The sequence below is a fragment of the Protopterus annectens genome, chromosome 1.part0 (assembly GCF_019279795.1).
Source record: "Protopterus annectens isolate FY-2018-M chromosome 1.part0, PAN1.0, whole genome shotgun sequence".
Classification (NCBI taxonomy): domain Eukaryota; kingdom Metazoa; phylum Chordata; order Ceratodontiformes; family Protopteridae; genus Protopterus; species Protopterus annectens.
In genome coordinates this window covers 1,209,157,833-1,209,182,841 of record NC_056725.1, presented here as the reverse complement: position 1 = coordinate 1,209,182,841, position 25,009 = coordinate 1,209,157,833, and positions in this window count along the sequence as shown.

Here is a 25,009-nt window from a genome sequence, read left to right as displayed (position 1 = left end):
GAGGCTAGTCACAAATGTAGACCCTCAGGGATCAGTCATTGGACCTCTCCTTTTTGGCATTTACTTCTCTAAAGTCAAGGCCAATGTCAATAGTCTTTGGCTGACTAAATTTGTAGATGTTTGCAAATTAGGAGCCATCATTGAATTTCACACTGACACAAATGTTCTCCAGGAAAGGATGACACAGACAAAGAACTGGTGTCATAGCCATGGACTAAAACTATATGCCAAGAAATGCATAATAGTATCTTTCAGGAAGTCATCCACCCTTGACAACACACCCATTAGAATTGACCCAGCAGTCAGAGACTTAGGGACACACATAGACGGTAATGTAGCCTTTGACCATCACTTGTCTACAGTAGTGAGGGAATCATTCTATGTTGCACAACTTATAAACAAAGGTATGGCATCTAGGTCCAAGGAAGTCATTGTTCCACTGTATTTGACATTCATCAGACCTATCACTGAGTACAATGCCACTTTTTGGTATGTACCTGACCAGGCATATCCAACAAACTGAACATCCACAGCGGTTCCTCACTAAAAGAATACAGGGCATATGTAAAATGTCCTGTGTAGACTGCCTCAATGCCCTCTCTCTGTTTTCTGTTTCCTACAGGCTTTTGAGGGGAGATCTATGCCTGGCATACAGGACATTGTCAGACCCCACTCTGATGGACCGCCTGCATATCCACAAAACAAACAGCACCAAAATTACCCATTCTAAAGACTTAAACCTTGCCTGTGATATAAATAGGACCTGCTGGAGAGACAGGTATGTATCCCAGAGACTACCCCATGTCTGGAACAGGAAATTCATCCATGGCTTGGCACCTATGTCTCTAATGGTCACAGGCAGCCTGTAAATGGTTCATCTCCCAGGCCCATGCTTACACTTATCAAGGGTATCAGAACTTGTCAGAGATTTGGAATGCATGGCTAGGCTTAAAAAGGCCGTTCTGACCATTAGCCTAGTAAACACCTATGATCCTATAAACCTATATGAGTGTCTAGAGTTGTAATTAGTTTGCAGGGTCATTCTGTAATGCTGGAACCCTTACACTGAGCTTATCCTTGAATATTAATAATAAAACAAAAACTCCAGATGACCACCACAGCTTAAAAACAGTAATTTTAATTTAGGCAAGCGCTTTCACGTAGAACACTATGCTTTTTCAAGTCTTCAATAAAAATACAAAACCACATACACATTTTATAGTCAAAGCTTCATCAATTACCTAATTTAAAAATCAATGAATTCATCAGTTAAAAGTTAAAAATAAATCAATTACTCAAAATGTAATCTTATACTCATTTAAAGGGGGGCGAGCTTCCAGCTCCGATTTAATACAGACATAGTTATTTAATCCTAGGTTTATGTGAGCTTGCAGTTTTAAAATCCACTTTAGTTCTGCACGTTCCACTTGATTATTAAAATTACCTCCCCTCTTACCATTAACAACAATTTGTAAAACTCTAAATCCAAATTCATGTGCAGGAAATTCCATAATATTTTTGGCTAAAGCATTTAATTTATTATTATTTCTTACATCTACTCCAACCCTATCGCACCACCAGACCACTAAGATCCATGCACAAAAATCACTTGCAGATCACTAAAGCCAATAACTCTGCTGGTGAAGCACTATTCTCTTGCACTATAGCCAAATTATGGAACTCCCTCTCACCTACAATTACCTCCATACCATTATGCACCCACTTCAAAACGTTACTAAAACCGCACCTAAAAACATGCTGGCTATGCTCTTGCAACTCCCACTCTAATATCACCCACCCCATCCAACCACTACCTTTCTTTTCACTCCACTAAATACCTTGATTATAGCAAGCTCAGATGCTCATAAGCCTAGTACTTATTATACAGCAGGAACTTCTTATTGTAACATTTGCTAATGTCTGTTATGTACTTCACAGATAAAGTTTCTAGTTGTCTACTGATGTACTATGTTCTTCATCTGTAAATATGTTGTAAGTAATTGCTATGTAAATTGTTAATCGCTATGTAATCCAATGTAACTACTGTTTGTTTATTTTAACTGTGGAGTTTTTCTCCCCGGGCCTACACTGAAAATGGACCTACGTCCAGTCGAACACTTCCGGTCAACAAATATAAATAAATAATAAATAAATACATCATACATGTGTTGATACAGCCTATCTCTAAGATGTTTCTGTGTTTTGCCTATATAAAAATACTTGCATCCTTTGCACTATGCCATATAAACTAAGTTAGTTGTATTATAAGTGGCATACAATCTAGGCTGGAAAATGAAAAGAACTGGATGTTTAAATTCCTGAAGTGATAATATGTAACGACACATCCTACAGTTTTTACAAGGGTATGTTCCTAGCTTGCTTGAAACCATAACCTTCCTCTGCCGATCGTTACAAAGTAACTGTTTCAAATTATTTTTGTTCTTGTATGCAAAGCCAGGAACTTCACCTATAATTTTCTCAGTTTCGCTATCTACTGCCAAAAAAATGCAAGTTTTTCTTAATTATATTGCATACCTTATTACTATCACTGGCTTATTTAGTAATAAAATGCACCTTATTCTTCTTTGTAACTGCATTTGTTGCATGCACTATATCTGTGGTATTAGTTTCATTGCCTTTTTGAAGGGTATTGTCCTCAATATCTCGGAAAACAGTTTCCTTATATCCCCTCTCCACAAATAACTGGTGTAAATAATCAAATTCTTTCTCACCATCAGCATGCACATTGCATATGTTCTTAACCCTACTCAATTGTCCTTTAATAATATTCGGGAATACATGGCTAGGGTGCATACTGTTATAATCCAAAAGACTGTTTTTCCAGCATCACGCAAAACAAGCAGAACACCCAATGAGTTAACGAATCACTGTATAGAGCAATTTAAATAATCCAAGTAAAGAATACGAATACAGCGAGATGAAACACGGCTCCCTTTCTCATAGAATATAAATCAGACCATTTGGTAAAAAACTATACTCCTTAATTTTGGTTAGCGCTTTCACCACCATGCAAGTGGCTTCATCAGACCCCAGCAGGTTAGTTAACTTATTCAAGCTCAAATCCTATACCTTGATTACAGGAGACAAGAGCCTGAATCCTCTATACCAATTACCAAACTGTCATCAGGGGTGCATTTGCAAGGACTGTTGAGTTTCAGAGCATTTTCATGGACTGTTGAGTTTCAGTGTATTTTCAAAGGATGTTGAATTTCACTGTACTTTCAAAGAGTGTTGTTTTTCAGTGTATTTTCAATGAATGTTTTGTTTTAGTGCATTTTCAAGGAATGCTGAGTTTCAAGGGGAGAGAAGTTTACTGTAGCTCATGTTAACCCTGTTTTCAATATGTAACTGTTTAGCAAATGGCCATCATTAGTGTTTGTGCTATACAATTTGAAAACACTTTTGGTGTAGAAGGATGTGGGTTTTACTCCCATACCATGTGAATGGAGTGTTGATAGTGCAATGCCCTTTAAGGGGGATGTGGGTGCTCTACTTCTGGTGTGTCCTTCTTTGGATGAGATGCCTAGTAACTATGAACCTGCTTTGGGTTTGACAGCCATTCCCTATTGTAGTATTGGTAAATTGTAATATTATTAGCTTACCATTTTTTTAAATGTAGCATGGGCAATCTATTCTTCAAGGACAGCAGGCACTGAATTTGTGCACGAAACAGTGAAATATAAAGTTGTTTGCCAGCAGCAACCTCCTCATTAGTTATAGATCTCTTTAATGTGGAATTATTCAGATGACTTCTACTTCTGCAGAGATTGTGTATATTGACTGATACTGGTGGATTGTAATGACAGAAGTTTAAGTGGCCTTTTGTGGTTGAAATGTTCTGAAATGGGTAGTGTTATCATTATTGGTTAATACATTTTGTTTCATTGCTTACTGGAAAAAAATCCAAACCTACAAATTTAAAGCATAGTGGTGCTATATTATACAAGGAATATAATTTAATACAATCAGGATGGTACATCAAAGAACATATGCATATATGCATGGTCCTAGAATGTGTGCAAGGGGCCTATGGTTTGTAAACAGCCCAAAGATACATTTAATCTGCCACTGACCAGATGCATTTTCTTTGAATGTGGGTTTCAATGTTGTTTCAATGAATGTGAGTTTCAAGGGCAGATAAGCTTACTGTTCATGCAAAGTCTGTTTTATTGTGAGACTGTATTGTTTTGTTTAACAAATGGCTATCAGTGTTTGAGCTATACAATTTGAAATAAAAGTTTTAAATATCTCTAATCATTGTATAAGTAAAGAATACAGTATGCACACTGACAGGTTTAATCAGTGTTTATGGTAACTGGGGAGAAATAGCCAAGTAATGGGACACTGGAATGGCTAGGGTGGCTGCTGTGGAGGATGCTGCTTGGGGAGTTGTTGTGGGGGGGATAATCCCTATGGCCCCACTAGACAATGATCCGTCTCTGATTTGTGCCACTGGATCATTGTAAATAACCTGCACTAATTTTACCAATATTTCTAGAAATTCAAACTATCACATGGCTGCCCAAATCAGCTTTATTAGAACCTTCTTGTATGCTGTCTCCATGTCTAGGAATGCCCATTTAAACTCTTTCCTCATCTGTCACTTCTTCTCCACTATCTGTCACACTGCAAACATTGGCTCAGTTGTGCTACATCCTGATCCAAATCTAAACTGGTCATCTCCCATCTTACTTTCTACTGTTTTGAATATTCGTTTACTGTTATCCCTCTCTAGAACTTTCATGCATTGTGACAGGAGTTTGACTGCTTTACATTGCACATGGTCATCGATGTCCCCTTTATCTCTGTACACTGGTATTAGAATGCTTATTCTCCAGTCATCTGGAATACTCTTTTCTCTCCATAGTGTTATGAATACCCTCAGGAGCCATTTCTCCCCTATCTCACCCAACATCTTAATCATATCTGCTGTTACCTCATATGAGCCTGCTGCTTTCCCCGACTTCATTTTCCTTAGTGCTGTTCTTAATTATTCTAAGGTGGAGTCCTCCTCTTCTTTCATCATAGGCAGTGTCAGGAGAAGCACAGCTTCTGTGGGACTGTCTTCATTCAGAAGCTGCAGGAAGTACTCCTTCTATCTGCCCTTGATGTACTATGACCTAGTGAGCAGGTTGTTGCTGGCATCCCTTATAAATGGTATTTGATTACTATCTTCTTTATCTTTCTGTCTTTACCTTGCAACCTGATAGAGTTTCTATGTGCCATTTGCTGAATCACTTTCTGGAATCTTCACATGTTGTTTTGGGATTCTACCATTCTTCAACTCCAAATATTTCCTCTTCTTCCTCAGGTGCTAGAGCACTAATCATTTCCTCAAACACTTAGGCTTTCTCTCCAGTCAACATCCAGGTCTTTAGCCTAGTCTCTGTTGACCTTGTAGCCTTCTCTGACCAGTGCTTGCAGCTGACTATGACAAGCAATGGTTTATTCCCTGGGTTGGCTGTTTCCCTGGGAATGACTTTGCTGTCTTTGAGTCCATCCCAGTGCCCTTTGCTTACTAGGTGAAAGTCTAATTGAGTTGCGTCTTGGCCACTCCTATATGTGATCTTGTAACTGTCTCTTGCTGAGCCATGTGTTTCCCATCATCATCTGGACATCCTGCAAAATTTTGGTCAGTTAAGCTGTATTCTCAGCAATCAGTTAATTTATGTGACATTTTGCTACATTGAAAATGTGTCTATGTGTGTGTGTGTGTGTGTGTGTGTGTGTGTGTGTGTGTGTGTGTGTGTGTGTGTGTGCGTGTGTGTGTGTGTGTGTGTGTGTGTGTGTGTGTGTGTGTGTGTGTGTGTGTGTGTGTGTGTGTGTGTGTGTGTGTTTAACAGTTGCCTCATTAATAGCACACTCAGCCACATCCTGTTGCAGCTGTTTTATCATTTTATTAATCTGCTTCCAAGCATACTACAATGTTCAGTGCTTTATTTTAGTGTTAAATCTTTCCTTTTATGATAACCTTTTTACAAGAAGCACATATGACTAAAACTGTGTCTTACACCACTAGGTAATAGCATGTATTGTTCACCAGTGTGCTGAGAAGAAATTTACATATCTACCATTATGTCTTGATAAGAATGGAATCTACGGGTATGTTTCGGTGCTCTTCCAGGATCTTTCTGACTAGGTCGTCTTGGTTCTGATTTGTTATTGCACACCCATTTCCATTTGTAACTGACAATATTGTGTTCATCTGTGTAATTCAGCAGTATAGCCAATATAATATCAAGTATACCTTGGTTCCTTGTATGAAACCTGTATAATTAAGCAGCATGTAGTTGAAAATCTCTCTTGAAATTGCTAATCCATAGACGAATAAAACACCAGGCAAAATCTGTTCAACACAGTAACCTTTAACAAAACTAAACACTTGTGTCTATTCAGAATATACACTTCTTTAGAAGGGAGAAGAAGAATTCTGTAGAAATTTGTATTCTGAATAGATGAAAGTGCTCAGTTTTGTTAATTAAAGGTTACTGTGTTTGATAGATTTTTGTCTGCTATTTTATAAGTGTATAATTCTGTACTCACTAAGAGGTTAAAGTTTAATTGGTTTAACAAAGCCTTGGTGATTTTGCTGTATGATTTAGACTGAGGTTTTCTCATGCCAATAACTGTCTGATAGCTCATACATTTTGGTTAACATTTTATTCACTTACATTGAATGCTTCAGTGTGCCTTCAGTATTATATGAAGCTGCATTCTTGCAATGAAATTTCCTTCCTTTTGACAATATCGTACAAGGCTCCCACATTTCCAGCATAGTCGGATGTTTTGCAATGGCTTCCTTGCTCCTGCACTTCCCTGATTCTGACTATCTGACCTTTCATAATCTGCCCAAGTCGTGTGTAAATACTGCTATTATTAGAGGCACTGGGTGCTGAAAACGGTTTCTGCTAAATGTTTGCCAAATGGTTTGTTTTCTCTAAAATTGCTCCATATTATCATGTCTTAATTGCTGATCTGCCTTCTTGTTACACAAAATAACCTTCTTCGGTGTCTTTAATTCATTGTTCAAACAGTTCTCATACAGCCACCTTCTTTACCGATATTAGTACAAACTTTCTTTTCATATCTTGTGCCTTTTTATTTTTTTTTTCACTCTTCTCCATTTTTTTGATACCTTAAAAGTGTTTAACTGTATAGCCATTCAAATAATGTTAAATGCTGGCAAGGAAAGAGATAGACCCATGCATTTAAGTGGCTTGAACTTTAGATAAAATGCGCATCCAGTGAGATACATTTGTACATTTTGCCCATATCTTGTACATACTCAGTATAGTCTAGATTCACTGCGCGTAATGACAGTATTCATTAACGGACGAGCTGATAGAGTAAGACAGCAATCCAAATAAAGAAAAGTCAGTGATCGCTTGGAAAACTCTTCTATACTTTGAGGTATGAAGTGTAGCAATCTGTCCTGTTTTTGTATGTAGAGCACCTGCGGAAAAAAGCTAGAACATTTACAACGGTCATGTAGAGTCACCAGGCACAGACCACACAGGAGGTAGATTAACAGACAACCTAACTATACCTTTATGTGTCCACAGCATACTGTACTAGTTGACTTGGCCTTGTTTCCTTCACAGTTGTCATGTACATACTGGTTGTTTCATAGACACTGGATTAGCTACAACAATGCTCTGGAGATGGCCCTGCAAAGAGTCATTTTTTTCATATTGCATTATATATTTCTTTAGGAAGAAGTAAGCACTATTTGCACCATGGAAGGAAGGTATGAGTCCACTCATGTATATCCAGTGGTGCATGGCTATTTGTTGTTGCCCCATATCTATTTCCTGTCCATCTACTCTTGACTGCTTTGCACTGTACCACCCACCAGTAGAAGACATGAGTGCATAGAACCATTATCCATTCCATGCAGTAATTTCTCACCATCTCAGTCTTAGCTCTGCTCTTCTCAGTCTACCAAATGGGTCCCTCCTTGCAGCCCTCTCCATTAGATACATATCTCCAACTCCCCTATAGGGTTTTGTGAACTCAAACTATATCATTTTTCACCTTAGTGTCTTCCAACTTTAAGAGTTGGAGGTATGTATCTACTGCAGAGGGCAGCAAGGAGGGACCCATTTGGTAGACTGAGAAGAGCAGAGCTAAGACTGAGATGGTGCATATTTAGACTTACATGTGTGCCTTTTTACTTCATATCCCTCCCTCTCTCTAAATATTGCCACATGACTAATATTCTCCTTCAGAAATGTATTTATATTTGTTTTTATTTATTATTTGTTAACCAGGTAACTGGAATATTCCAGGAAACTTTCTCAGATATTGGCCAGGCTGGTGGCAGCAAATATTTACAATAAGTGCAATTAGATACATATCATTTAATGTCATAAAAATGGCAACTGACTGGTAACAGATATTTGTACAGGTTTGTATCATAATATAACTTGGTAAAATACAGTTACTTATTCCAATAGGACATTGCATAGGAATTTGCAATTTACTTAGAACCTGCTTCACCAGTGTGGTTAGGGTATCTTAGTATATAACTGTGGCTTCATCAGTCTTAGTACAAACAAAATATCTTTCAGACACAAAACAGCTGCCCAGAGCCATCAGACTCTATAACACTTCCTACTGTCTTAGCACTACCCCAATACTGAAGGAGACCACATAGTGCAATGTTAAATGCTTACCCATGTTTTTCTTTTTTCCCCTCCTTTTTATCTATTTTTTATCTTTTTTTCCAGTGCAATATTAATCATCAGTATAATTATCCTTTGTGTAATATGCCATACCTTAGTTAAAGTATCGTAATGTGCAATACCCCATATCCTAGTGTGAGTGATAATTAACACAAAAGGCTCCCCCTTTCATGTCACTAGTATATGTGGTATCATACCCCTCTAATACTTTGGCTATGGTCAACAGTGTACCTATGTCAGGCATTGCTGTTACATATGTGGGGTAACACACGTGAGTATAATATCCATCATATCTAATTATGTAACATTTGTGTAGAAAAACACGACCACTGCTTCAAGACACCAGCAACCACACCAAGCCTTGGAAGTAAATTCTTTAATACACCGACTAAGCGCTTTCACCAAATAATTGGCTTCCTCAGAGTCAGTGTTACAAAGAAAACACACACCTTTTAAAAAAATGGTGATGTACATTATGGATTATTTGTACACACATCTTTTAAGTCAAAATGTTAAAATGTTTTTTAAATTTGTGTGTAAAGTTATTGTAATTATTTACATATTTGTGTGTAAGATAGATTTGTTGACAAGAAAGTGTGGATTCAGCAACAATAACAATCAGTTATAATTGTTTAATTGAATGATGAGGTGATGTTACTATGATCAAAGTATAAAAGGTGTGTGTTTTCTTTGTAACACTGACTGCTTAGTCGGTGTATTAAAGGATTTACTTCCAAGGCTTGGTGTGGTTGCTGGTGTCTTGAAGCAGTGGTCGTGTTTTCCTACTTTTTAGTTGATTACCCTGTTTTGGGAATTGCTGCTACTTGGTGTTTTATGTAACATTTGTGTTTGGTCTACGTTGTATCTATATTTATCTGAGCAGCTGTAACATAAGCAATTCCCTGCAGGATCAACAAAGTATTTCTGATTTTCTGATTTTTCTGATCTGATAGCTGAAGATATTTGAAATGTAAAAAAAAAGGTTTTGTTGAAGTGTATTAACCCCCAGCTGTTTTGTGCAGGAATAAGTGTGGCCTGCGTGATTGACAAGCCAGAAGCCAGTGATGCGATATGCTAATGGGGCATGACTGACACGGCATGCAGATTTGCTGGTGACATCATGCATACATTGCTTCGTGATTAGCGTATTTCAGGGGTAAATGAAAAGGAAATAGAGTATCAACCTTTGGTAAGTCATGTTTTGCTTTTAACGCGGGTTTTGACACGTACATTTGCAGCTTTTCTCTGAATAATCTCAAGTCCAGTTGCATCTTTACAGATGTGTTATATTCAGAACTTTACACTGTTTTGTGAACAATTTCTCTTAATTGTTTGTAACTGTTTTATTTCCATTTGTTTTAACAGGATACTCAGCTTTTCTTAAGAGGCCTGTGTTGGCGACAGAATCTCCAGATTTTATTTTAAATGAGGTGAAAAAAAGAAGAAATAAGCTTGAAGTTGAAAAAAGTGTTTACATTAGTAGCTTCATGATAATAAGCCAGTCAACAAAGATGAACCGTTATACGTTATTTGTTGTTTTTTTAACTTATGGGTGATGAGATGTGTAGCAGGAGAGTTTGGGCTGCGAATACTACATATTTTGTATATGACAAATTGTAAGTTATGGTCAGTGGTAACTACAGCCAGTTTTGTGCTACATAGTTTTTCAACTGAAGCATTATTGTAAGAAGCTACCTTTAAATAATTCTGTTTTTTACGAAGTGTCACAGCTGAAGAGAATCAGTTTTGTTTTAATGGCATTATGTAAGAGCTGCAATTCAGTTAACTGTCTTTCTGTTCCATCGAATGGTTGTTCTATTGTTTGGATTTTCTTGTAACATGTTTTCTACTGTATATTTGGGCTTAGTGTACATTTTGTGCAAACTTGCCATGAAGGTAAATGTTTGAATGATTACTGCTGCAACTAAATGTGGCTGTATGGGTTAGATCCAGTATAGAGTATAACATTTAACAGCTAGACAATTTCCAAAGTTAAAAGGCAGTTTATGCATCTGGTAGCTAAAAATGAACTGTTTTACTATGGTGCTGGAACTGCTTAAATCCGTTAACTTCATGGATTTACTCTTTGATTATTTCACTACTTAATTAAAGGATACTTTTCCGTTATCGGGGCAACAGTTCTAACGTGCTAACAGGCGCACGCAAAAATCACACAGCTGTTGTTTCAAAATCCTGACACTAAGAAAAAGACAAATTTTCAAGATCTCATCTGTAGTGAGAGATCTCTTCAAAATAATATTTACGTATTTATTCGGGAAAGCGGAACAGAATGCACTGACCCCTATTCACACATCACCAGGTTACAATAAGTGAAGCATAAAGTGCAGTATACAGTGCAGTGTTGTAGGAACTACAACAACATTAAAGGGAGATTGTGTAAACTCACACAAATCTTGGCATTCTGCAGTCAAATTAAGCTACACTATTTTGCTGAGGGGTCCTGAGCAATATAAATAATCGAACAAGCAAATCTACATGCTAATAAAGGAAGTGTTCTAACTAAACTGACTCAAGAAGGCCGTCTTAGCTATTACAGTACTGTTGCCCTGTTAACAGAAAAAAGCTGGAAGTATGCCGTGTGTTTATAATCATTGAATTGGCAAGCTTTGATTTCTGATTTTGTGTTTTGTTTGTTTTGCTTAGTTTTCTCATGTCACTAAACTTCTGAGCTCCTTGCATTTAAAGGCGTCTGTGAGGAGGGAGTCAGACCTGTAGGGCAGCACTAAAACAAAGGAGCACGTCTGTACTTAATAGATGAGCTTGCACATTGCAGGGCTGTTAAGAGCAAATGAATTTGCTGGCTTCTGTCTTTTATTCATTTCCCTGTTTCATTGCTCTGCTTGCGGAACTGAGTGAGAAGGCTTGTTGTGGTTGCAAATGTGGATCTGAGTGACACCACGACTGCCGGGACATTTAAATTGCCTTTTAAGTGAAGCCAACAGCCAGAGCATGCTGTTAGGTCCCCTCTGCTGGGCCAGAAAGGAAAACCGCGTCTTTTGTTTTGCTAATGCCAGGAGGGTTTTGTTTGGATAAACTTTACATCCCTCACTGAAATGCGTTTCTGCACTCTCACCCAAATCCTCAGAAAAAATAACGTTGAAGAGTGGGTACAGTATAAGTCACAGAGGCAGGTAGAGGCATGAACAAATTACTTGGCTTAAATATCTATATGACGTTATCAATGAAAGCTGAGAGTGGTGAAACTACGTTGTGTATCTGTGCATGAAGGGTTTACTTACACTTCAGACCAGATGACACCAATCGATGTTCGTCAGAAACACTCCAAAGTCTTGACCCTTGAGTAACAAAAAAACAAAATGACCTCTGAAAACAGCTGCTGTGAAATAAGTCACTTCTCAACAGTATCAGAAGGGCTTTGAAACAACAGCTGTGCGATATTTGCGTGCGCCTGATAGCACGTTAGAACTGTTGCCCCAATAACGGAAAAGTACCAATTAAAGTTGTTGAAGTTTCACGGTCTCAACACAATGAATATTCATGCGAACCACAAACTGAAAACATATTTATTCATGAGTGTTCAGTGACGTTGCAGTGATTCTGGGTGTTAGGCAGGGTTTGGGTGGGGCTTGCTACTGCGCATCCGGGGGGTTAATACACTTAAACAAAGCCAAAAAAACAAGCCATGTAAAATGCTTTATTTAAACACATAATGCAAGCAAAGTATTCACAATACTTTTAAAGTGTCATTGTCTAAAGGAAATCACTTGGATGGTTACAGTATGAAAGTGTGCTACAGAAGTATGAGTCAAAATGGAATTCTAAACTGCAAGCTAAAATGGTCCCCAAGTTTAAATGGTAGGCAAAGTTTTGAGCATACTTTATGCCTGAAACAAAAGAAGCTAAGAGGTTAAACCCCTCCTTGTTAATTATATGATGTGATGTTAATTTAGATTTATGAAAGTATAGTGTCTATATTTTCTACCATTTCACTTACTAATGAAAAATGTGCGACTTGATTTATTTCATATTTGAATAAAGTGTATTTTAATATATTTTTGTCTCAGTTTTCCTTTACTGATATATAGCCATGTGTCACTAGTTACAGTAACTGTTGTTATCTGTTATATTGATCATAATGTCTTTGACTAGTAATTATTTACTTATGAATGCTGTAGGCCTTCATAGCTGCAGACTGAGGTTCTCTCAAGCATTTTTTTTATTTAGAAAGTCTGCATGTGTTTCCATTTAAAAACTTTTGGTTACCACTTACCATTGTCGATTCCTCAGCTCAGGTTCTAGAATGATATTACATATAATCTAGACTGATAAAAGTTTTATAGGCCTTGAATGTCTTAGCTGAATTTAGTATGATGTCATGCATTCTATATTAACACAGCAGCCAGTTAAAAGTAAACAAATCTGCTGGTTAGTCTGTGCATTTTAAGAAACAAATAATTCTAGAGCTCAGTAAAATTGCTTATTTTTTTTTAATTATTCACCTTCATTCTTTCACTCTTTTTAAGAAAACAGTGTACAGTTCTACGCAGTATAAAGTCTCGATGGGATTTTTACCAGAGGTGTTTGATGCATACCAGTTACCTAAACATGAAATCCATTTGCCTTTCTCCTTCCATTACCTGGATTTATATGCCACTAATATGGTGCATATGCTAAGCACTTTATCTCCTATCTGGATGACTATGTGTATAGTATGTGTATGCATCTGTCTAATGGTCATGTGCAAGAAGAGATTACCAAGAGTAAAGGTAAATACATTTTCCTAACATTATTTTTATTTGAGTATCACTTGTCTGCTTTTATATTTTCTGACCATAAAAAACATAAAACTCTGATGGCAAATAATTTGGCAATTGTTCAGATTAAGGCACACCAAGATGCGTAGTAGCAAGACACTGTATTAAAGGAGAACATCGAACTGCACCAATGTTTTTGCATAGCTCTCAGAATGTTATAGCAGTTGTATAACATCTAGGGTAATTGCTTATATTAGGATACACCAGGATGCGTAGGGCAATTGCTTATATTAGGATACACCAGGAAGTGTAGTAGTAATCCCCTGGTGTGATGAGAGCTGACTCTATATTGTCCAACCTCTTATTTTCCATGTAATAAATGTTTGTGTGAATCATTTTTTTAAGAAGATGAGAGAGAGAGAGAAAAAGGTGATTGTTTACTTTAGGACACATCAGGGTACTTTGCATAGGTGTGGGTAGTGCCAACTTGATTGACATCCCAATGGGTTTGTCAGTTAAGAGTTTGGCCCATTTTTAATTCTATACTTTTTGAAAATTAAAAAGTTTAAAAATGTTGAATTATACAAATTTAACTCTAATGAGAATTACTGACTTAATGTCAGTGAAAGACAGCCACGTATATCGAGCAAGGGGGCTGACACCCCAGTGCACCCCCTGCTTTCCACAGTTTTAAGTTACGCTGTTTTTTTTTTTTTTTTGCATCTTCTTCAGAACTTGATTTAGAGGGACATTTATTTCTTGAAAAATAAGCATTCTGGTATTATTAGGTCAGCCATCACATTATGAGTGGAGCTTGCTACTCCACATCCTAGTGTGTCTTAATATAAAAACTCACCCCAAACACTTAACGGACAGCCCCATGGGGTGTCAGTCAAGTCACACCTCCCAAACCTGCATGAAGTAAGATGGTGTGTTCTAATATAAACAATCACCACATCTAGGAGCTCCTGCATATTATGTCATCTGCAGCTCTCAACTTCTTTGCTCAAGAAACAAGGACAAAGCTTAAAATAATGGGTAGAAAAAGGCCCAAATCAAGGACAGTTTTTTATTATTTTAAAGTAACATTAAAAAAAAAAAATAACAGAACAATAGGTTTAGCACCAACATGTCTTTTTATGAACAAAAAGAACTGTGCATCTCTCAAGCGCTAACTAATTTTCAATGATTTACCATAAAAGAAAAAAAGAGCATTTTACAAGGGACAGGGCAAAACGTAATGAGACAAAATCAGGGACGTTTGACAGATATGCACCAATCAGTCTGATCTCTCATTGATAAAACCTCTTAACCTCTTTTTCACCATCAGAATCAGGGACATATCCCAGACATAATCATGGGCACTTTTGAAAATATTACTACAAGTAACATTCCTTTCTAATTATTATTACTATGTTAGTGACAGAGAAATGATGAGAAGCAAAAATGTTTAACAGTTGGCCCTCTAGCTTGGCTGGCTTTCATTCGTTTATAATTTGCATTACTAGATTTGTGACAGGGAGAATTATGTAAAGCAAACATGCTTTTTTTTTTTTTGTTATATATGTTACATTTTGTTTCAAATTGGTGGAACTCTAGTTCCATTCATGAAAGGCATTGTGGGCACTTTTCATTGACATTGCTGGTGCCCATGTAGGGACAGTTAGCTGCGATGTGGGAGGGGTTTGCTACTGCACATCTCGAGGGTACTATACTACACATTAGATAATGGGCAAACTGTACATCAGCACCCTGACTGGAGAACGAATGTTCTCCAGCAGGGTATTAATGTACAAGTAATGCCCGCTGAAAAATGAGTCTGCCGCTTCATGGAAGCATATCAAGCTGCTGTAGAGCTAGGACTGAAAAAAAACAACGGTCACTATTATTTTACCCTCAGTAAGTAGCGCTTCTGCTGTTTAGTGAGTGTAAAATACATTAAAAAAAAGAAAACTGAAAAACAAAAGTATGCGTGTTTATGTCTGTGTGTGTGAGTGTATATGTGCTTGTGAGCAAAAGCATGAACGATCGAGCCATTATTTTACACTCGCAAAGCAGCATTTTTGCTGTTTAGCAAGTGTTAAATCTAAATGTAACAGAAAAAAGTGTGTGTGTGTGTGTGTGTGTGTGTGTGTGTGTGTGTGTGTGTGTGTGTGTGTGTGTGTGTGTGTGTGTGTGTGTGTGTGTGTGTGTGTGTGTGTGCGTGTGTGTATGTTTCTATTTCTGTGTGTGTGTTTATGTTTATGTCTGTGTGTGTGAATGCGTGCATGAAAGCGAGGTGTATGTGAGACAGAGAGAGATAGAGTGTGAAGAGTGAGTGATCCAACACTGGCAGAAGCAGCAGTCAAGAGGTTTACGTATCTCTCAGCTCTTCTTAGCCAGCCTAAGGTATAGGCCTATTAGGCGGCTGCCTAGGGAACCACTCTAGCCGAGGCACTTTTCCAGTATTTATTTTTTTTTTTTTGTAGTAAAGAAATAGTTTCTTTAAAATGTGTTGAATGAATACAGAAAAAAAACTGAAGACTAAGACAAACTGTGAGAAAAAGGATGAAAAAAGTAATTTGGATGGTGTAGGTAGACCAGGATGGGAACTGGGTGGTGTATGTGTGTGTGTGTGTGTGTGGGGGGTCGCACTGTAGAGCCCTTTTGCCTAAGGCACCAGTTGACCAAAGGCTGGATCTGCACCTCTCAGCTAAGTTAACTGAATAAAACGTAAAATAAACGGGGAACAAAGGCTCAAAACAGGAACATATTCCTGTTTAAAAAAATCACAAAGTTGCTGCAATAATAGTACTTGTGTTAGCATGCATTTTCTGAAGTACAGGTGTGTGTGTGAGTGGGGTGGTGTCTGTGTGACACAGGGAGAGACAGTGAAATCAATGGAACACGGGCAGCAGCAGATAAGAGGTGTGTGTACCTCATGACCTTTTAGCTCAAGAAATGTATATGAAGCCTAACATAAAGGGGGAACAAAGGCTCCAAAATAGGAACAGATTTTAAATGTTATATTACAAAAATAAAAAAAAAAATATATATATATATATATATATATATATATATATATATATATATAGATAAATAGATAGATAGCAAATATCTAGACATTTTTTTAAAAAATGATATATTTTGGATGTAAAATGCTTCCTCTAACACCATTTGCCTACTATATACTACAGCAACTTTGAAACATTAGGCGGAGGAGCTATTTTACATCCATATAAGAAATAATATAGTAATAAAAAATATAAATAAGTAAAACACAGCAATTTTACAGACAGCCCATTCTTTAAGTACAATAATGCCCTCCAGGGAGTGTGTTAATGTGTAATTAATGCCCTTCCAAGGGTATAGAGGCCCTCTGCTGCCATGGGCGGGCATTCATTACAAATTAACACACACTCTGTGGGGCATTATTGCTTGCGTGGACCCCATGACCCTGCATAGGATAAAGCTGGTATAAAAAGAATTATCTGTGTTGGTTATGCTGAAGATTATGTCTAAAGTACATCTTGTCTTTGCAAAAATCTTTCCCAATCAAATTACAAATTAAAACAATAGCACAGCATATTGAGGCATATATTGAGTTATAATTAGGTTGTACTTTTTTTTTTCTGGTTTCACTAGCATTAGTAAACTAAAAGCAGTTTTTCTTTTTGGTATTAGTAATTGGTATTCAAATGCAGTGCAGCGGAAGCGTTGTTGCCTCACAGCAAGAAGTTCTCCCATTCGATTCTCGGCTGGAGTGCGGGGAGTGCCTTCTGTGTGGAGTCTGCATGTCCTCCCTGCGGTTGGGTGAGCGTTCGAAAGACATGCGTAAATGGGTGTGCCTTCACTGAAGGTTGAACGTCGAGCTAGCACCTTGGTGTTCATGAAAATCTACTGCCAATCATTAGTGGACCGGAGTTCCGCTGTGGCGACCCCTAACCGGGAAAAGCCGAAAGACAACAACAATTGGTATTCAAATGCAAGATTACTTTAGCCATGTTAAACTTGTTATCCCCACCTCGCTTCTTTTGCCTAACAACTGTGCCTTCTCTCTTATAAGAACATGAATTTCTGTTTTGCAATGTCCCCTCACAGAGTTTTTAATTTTCTGTCAGTGATGCCAGACATCAGAGTTTCATGCTTATTGTTTATAAAATGCATGTTGATGCAAGCCTGTTGTTTCTTTTTTCACCAAATTAGAGCAATACCATCAGGGTCTGAGGAAATGATGAAACTGTGTTTTCTCAACAGTACCATCCAAATCAGCCTGCCACTTACTGAGCATATGTCCACCCATGCCCACAACTGCACAAAGCAAGCCAATGTGTCTTAATCTGGACAGTCACCATTTTACTTTATTAATTTGTATGTGAAGCAGCCATGTGACACACGTAAATAAACTTCCCCCGATTTCTTTGCCAGATGTTGGTAAACTTATGGAGATTATGTAGATTGATATACACCAGTATGGACATCATTTTATTTGCCTTTTGAAGGAAGGGTTAACCTTTGAAGTAGAGTAGGGTTGCCACATTTTCAAATGCCGAAAGTGTGACATTTGTTGTAGAAAAGAGAGATTTTGCAGGACAAAACATACCCACGGCCAGTGCAATTTACAGAACTTCACTTTTTTACCCAAATAAAAGCTTATTCTTGTAGCATTTTAGTTGCTTATGCTATTTCATATAATAGTTAGGGGTTTCAGATACAAAATAACTGTTTTATTCAGCTATTAAATAAAACTTAGGAGACATTTTTTGTCCAAATCTCTCAGAACATTTCCATTTTTTAGTTTTTTTTTGCAGGACACAACTGACCAAAGAGGTAAGATCCTTCACAAAGAGGGACAGGTGGTACCCTAAAACAGAGCCACCACACTTAACTGACAGCTGTATTGGGACGTCAATCTAGTCCACACTGCCCATTCCCTGCTCACACCTGAATAAAGTAAGCCAGTGTAAATTACACAATTTCCAAATGTTGTTGGTTCACAGTTATATGATACAGCAGAATGTGACAGCTGAAGACAAACAACAGTATTGCAGAGAGGTTGGTTAAGGGCTATAATTGAGCACACTGGCCCAGGCATAAGTAGTGGTTGAGAATACAGATGCTGGTTTTGCTTACGTCGTTACAAATGCCAGTCTAAAATATTCATAAAGCCATTTTGGTACTTACTTATTATCGTAACCAGATTTCAGAAGTTGCAGAAATCATTATGTTTGTACAAAAAGAGGTTTCTTAACCTGGAAAAGGGTATGTAGGCAAGTAAGTAGTGATGTTTCACTGAGGGTGTGAGGCAGGGATGGGAATAACAGCCTAATTTTGTACTCCTGCGTGGCCTGTCATTTTTTTCTGTAAACTTTGCTATGCTGCATGACAAATCCTGCTGTGCTGATTACAATCTCAGCAAAGAGAAGTTGCTCAGGAATATTCCAAATGTCTGAGTGTTCAGGGCCAGTAAGCATGAAAACCAAAGGTGCCTGCAACAAATACTGACCAAGGGGGCGCTGATTTCTCAGGCACTGCTGACTTAATCCCCAGTGGCAGTCCTGTGCAAGGGGTGACTGTTTTTGCAATACGTTGTTGAAGCATCTTTTGATTTAATTACAGCATTCAGTGTTATTGGGTAGGACTCTATAAGCATGGCACATCTTTACTTGGCAATATTTGCCCACTCTTCCTTGCAAAAGAGCTCCAAATCTGTCAGATTGCGAGGGCATCTCTAGTGCACAGCTCTCTTCAGGTCACCCCTCATATTTTCTATTGGATTTAGGTCTGGGTTCTGCCTGGGCCATTCCAAAAATTTAATTTTCTTCTAGTGAAGCCATTCTTTTGTTGATTTGGATGTATACTTGGGGTCATTGTCGTGTTGAAAGGTGAAATTCCTCTTAATCTTCAGCATTCTGGCAGACGCCTGAAGGTTTTGGGCCAAAAGTGATAGGATTTGGAACTGTTCATAATTCCCTCCACCTTGACTAAATCCCCAGTTCCAGCTGAAGAAAAACAACCCCAAAGTATGATACTGCCACCACCATGCTTCACTGTGGGGATGGTGTTCTTTTGGTAATGCAAAGTGTTGTTTTTGCGCCAAACCTATCTTTTGAAATTGTGGCCAAAAAGTTCAACCTTGGTCTCATCAGACCATAACACATTTTCCCACATGCTTTTAGGAGACTTGATGTATTGTTTTGAAAATTTTAGCCAGGCCTGGATATTTTTCCTTGTAAGAAAAGGCTTCCATCTTGCAATCCTACCCCATAGTCCAGACATATGGAGAATATGGGAGATTGTTGTCACATGTAATACGCAACCAGTACTTGCCAGAAATTCCTGCATCTCCTTCAGTGTTGCTGTATGTCTCTTGGTAGGATCCCTGACCAGTTTTCATCTTGTCTTTTCATCAATTTTGGAGGGAAGTCCAGTTCTTTGCAATGTCACTGTTGTCCCATATTATATATATATAATATATATATATATATATATATATATATATATATATATATATAGAACAGCAGGTTTCACTTTCAGCTGTATTTTTTCAATCAATAAAAAGTACAAACCTCTTAGTGTCTGGCATTAATGACTGACATAATCCATAGTGATTTCTCAGAAAAAAAAATCAAACATTTTATGAGGAACATGGCAAAGCATATAAGACAAAATCAGGGATGTTGTGCAAAATTAGGGACAGCTGAGTGGTACATACCAAGCTGACTACCAAACCTGTCAGTAATAGTTGATAATGGTTGAATTCACTTTTATCTTCAGCAGTAACAGCACTTTGGTGTGATAAGGGAGATCACCACGCCTTGTGTAACTACATCTCTTGCTATTCTAGATCTTAACTTATGCATAGTCCAGTATTCTCCATTACTGCCAAATTTACGAGGGACAAGTCAAGAATATGGGACAAAATAAGAAAAACTGAAAAGTTAAACTGACTAACAGCTTTTGCATCAACATGCATTTCATAAAAGGTAGGAAGAACAGATTTTGCATCAACATGCATTTTCTGAAAGATGCAATATATGAAAATGTAATGCTTGGCATTACTGATTGACTGTAATCTTCAGTGATTTTCCAGAAAATCAAAAACTGTGCGAGGAACACAGTAAAAATATAAATATAAAAATATGAGGCAAACTCAGGAACATTCTTGTAGAAATGTTTTACATTAGCACCTCAGATGATGGATCAGTGAGCATCGGGTAGTGATTTTTTTTAGGTTGTTTAACTTGCTAGCTAGGGTTTTGTGTGAGGTGACTTTCCATAAAAACTTGCGGGTGATAAGGTTTAGAAACTTCAGCAGCTGTGTGTAGGTGTCAAGGCCAGCATTTTACTTTAGGACTCAACATCCTAGTTCGTACAGGAGTGGGTGGTGCCACTGCCAGCATCTTTCAAATCTCTTTTGGGCTGTCAGCTAAGCATGGCATTTTATTTTTTTAACCAGAAAAGACTTAAATAGGTTAAAGTAAAAAAAAAAAATCTGCAACTCTAATGTTGGGCATTACTGTCTTAATGTCAGTGAATGAGGGCTATGTACACCCAGCAAGGAGGCTGCTGCCCTTCTGAACCCCTTGGAATACACTATTTTAAGTGCTTTTCAGTCCTTTGGTGGGAGTTGTAGAAGATGGAAGCCCCCAATGGACATTATACTATCTGTTGCAAAAATTTAATCTTCTTAAGAACAGCTTGTTTCAAATCAGCATTTACTTCTTGATATGTAAGAGGTATGATTCAATTAAAATGTCAGGCAATGTCACATGGAAAGGAGCTTGATACTGTGCATCCTGGTGAGTCATAAAATAAAATAGCACTCTGTCTAGTTACTATAGTACCATTCTAAAGAGCATGCAGACACACTGGCACATTACAATGATGCAGCATTTTCTATTATCGTTGGCCAAATAAAAGGTTAGCCCTTACATTTGTAAGTGAAATCTCATAGTTTCATAGATTTTTACTAAGCTTATGGTCAGAGACAATCAAGAAGATCAGCCACTTAATCTAATACTGGTGGGAGATTAACAATGAACCCCCTTAAGTTGCTTGACTCTGTGGCATGAAAGAGATGGAGCCCTGACTATACCTCAGAGGCTTAAGTTCCACTATCATGTTAAGCGCTGGAGTGGGAAGGAGCAGCTTCCCCTGATATGCAATACAGCATATGTGATGCTGCAGCTGCTCTGCTCCACATCCCCCTCCCCAGCCCACTGTTGGTGCAGTCCAAGACACAGTGTATACTGTCATGGACATGCAAGGTAAAAGGGTGCAGCCATGCAGCTGATGGTCAACTAGAGGGCATCCAAAACAGGGTTAAAAAAGGAAGTTAATTTTTTTTCAAATAGATGGTAATATCTGTTATTATTATTATAGGTTCATATGCACATAGTTTAGTACTAGGCTAGCTGTCCTTGTGGACCATTTTAAGCCTAACTAATGTTGAGAATCAAACCTTGTACCTCTTTGTAAGCTAAGCACATTAACTATTATGCCAGTTCCCATCCCCTCATGCCCTGTTATAGCTCTCAACCTCTTAGCACAAAAAATATGGACAAATCCAAAAATAATGGAGGACAAAGCCACCAAAATAGGGGCAAATGTTACATATTGTTCTTATATACTGAGAAATTTACTGGAATAGAAAGGTCTTGTGTTGCCATGTATTTTTAAGTTTAAAACTCAAAACGCCTGCCGTTATTTAGTGAATTCAGTTCTCAATGATTTGCCACAAAAATCTAAAAAAACACAAATTTTATGAGTAACACACCAAAAACACAAGTCAAACATCAGAACATTCTGTGTAAATCTGGACAGTTGAGAGGAACATCTACCACACACTGAAAGATTTCAGCATCAGTGATAACACCAAATTTCATAATTTTTTTAGATAAGTAGACATACATGGTTGAAGGGCAGCCATGGTGGTGCAGTGGTTAGCATTGCTGCTTCACAGCAAGAGGTTCTCTGGTTCAATCCTTGGCTGGGGTGTCTTCTGTGTGGAGTCTGCATGTCCTCCCTGTGGTCGCATGGGTTTCCTCCAGGTGCTCCGGTTTCCTCCCAAAGACATGTTGTAGGTGGATTGGACACTCTAAATTGGCCCTAGGTGTGAGTGTGTGCCTTCTGTGGAAGGTTGGGCACCAGGCTGGCAACTCAACACCGTAAAAACTCCACTGCCAATCATGAGCGGACAGGTGTTCCGCTGTGGCGACCCCCTAACCGGGAAAAAGCCAAAAGAAGAAGAAGGCATACATGGTTGAAGAAAGTTGTCACATTTATTCTATATTTGGTGACTTTCCACATAGCTCACTGTACATGTCCAAAGAGATTTGATTGCCTTTAGATGAAAATTCATCTGTTTATTATGATATATTTTTGCACAGACACTGAGTTCTTTAATATTTCTATGGGTTTTTTTTGTTTGTTTTTTGGAGTCACATACTAATTTTTTTTTAGTTCTGCCCAGTTTGTATGTGTTACATCTTCTCTTCATAAAGGCACAATTTTGGTTGAAGCAGTCGGATAATTGGCGTTGTTATTCTGCATTGTCATCAAAGTTATTGCTCATACATCATTGCTGTTTTATTTTTGTGCTGTTATACACCAACACTATGTTCTTAATATTATAACTTTGCAATCAGTGTGCTTACTTTTTAATTTTTCATAATCTGTAATTATCTCTTTATGGTGCATAACAGTATGCTAATGTCTTTGATATATTTATCTGTTTATTTTTTTTTATTGCTTTTGTAACCCAAGGAAAAATAATAACTCACACTGACCTTCAGACTCTACATGGAACCACTGTCTGGTTAAGTGACCTGCTCAGAGTCACACACTAGGTATACATGGAGACTGAGACATTGAAAATGGGGAACATAGGAAGCGTTTTTTAGCAAATCATCTGCTAACTTTTACACTGCGTATACCATATATATGTGTGTATACATATATATATATATATATATATATATATATATATATATATATATATGTTTTTTTTGTTTTTTGTTTTTTTTTTGTTTACAGAGAGCAATTCAATTTGGCAACCTTACATAGTTTATTACTGCTAGTTGCATAAAGTTAGAAATATATGCACTTAGTTTAATTCACCACTGCCAAATTATACTAGACCCCATGCTTTGCCAGAGATGACCTGCACCTGTTGCCCCTGGGATTCCAGATACTGGCTAAGACTCTAGCCTTTTTTAGACAAGGTTCAAATGACAAATTCACCACCATAACAGAAACAGGCAAGCAAAAACTGAGGGTAATGCTATTCAATGCTAGAAGTCTAAATCTCAAAATGCACTCACTCGAGGCATTCCTTAAAATGGAGAACATTGATATATCTGCAGTGACTGAGACCTGGTTCACGGCTCCAGAGAGCATCCCTGCACTACCAGGCTATAACTCATACCACACTTTTTGGCCATGTAACCTGGACCCGAACACCAAGGGCAGAGGTGTGTCCATATTCATTAAGGATATCCACACCTTCAGGCTAGTTGCTCAGCATAATGCATCCAAGGTTATCCAAGTGCAACTAACTCTGGGCAAAACTGCAATGCAAATTGTAGCTTGCTACAGATCCCCCACCATGCCCCAGGATTCCCACTCCTCTTTTCTTGATACACTGGAAAATATTAGGGTACAACTCAACACCCTAATAATGGGCAATTTCAACTATCCCACCATTAACTGGGAAAACTACTCATGTACCAACTCCTTCACTCAACGCTTTCTGGAATTCATAAATTCCAATGCCCTGGATCAACTTATCCACACCCCCACCAGGGGCAATAATATCCTAGACCTAGTTATTACCAACATGAGTGACCGGTGTTCCACACCTGAAGTCAACTCCTCGTTGGTCTGATCCGACCATAAGCTAATCACCCTAGATATCCACATCCCGCCCCCACCCCCATTAAGGAAACCATGGTAAAAAATTTCTCCAAAGCCAACTTTATGCTTCTTAAGACAGAAGTGGCGAACTTCATGACACCCATGCAGATGGACAATACAGTTACGACTGCTGAATCCTACACAAATGCACTCTATAAGCACTTAACACGAGTGCATGGATCATGCTATCCCAAACATAACCAAGACGCTATCCCCCCAAAAAAGGAAGCCAATCTGGTGGTCCCCTGCCATAAACAAACTGTACTACAGAAGGAAGAAACTGTTGCAAAAGAGAGTAGAATCTCATGAGTGGAGGAGCTACCTGGTCAGCCTCAGTAAGAAGCTGAGATCCCTTATAAGATCCTCCAAAGCTAGCTATGAAAACAAAATCGCCACTGATTCTAAGGGCAACCACAAAGCATTCTATAGCTATGTCAAGAATCTCAATGGCAACACCCAGATCTGCTCTGAGTTACAGCACAACAGCACAAAAATTACAGAACCAACTGATATTGCCAACATCCTGGCAGATACGTTCAGTGCTAACTTTACCCCTGTCTCACCCCATAAAGGGCCCATATCTATACAGGAAGAATGCAGAGTCCCTGTAATCACAACTATGCAGGTAAAAGCTGCACTCTCTAAAGCCAAAAACACAGCATCCATGGGACC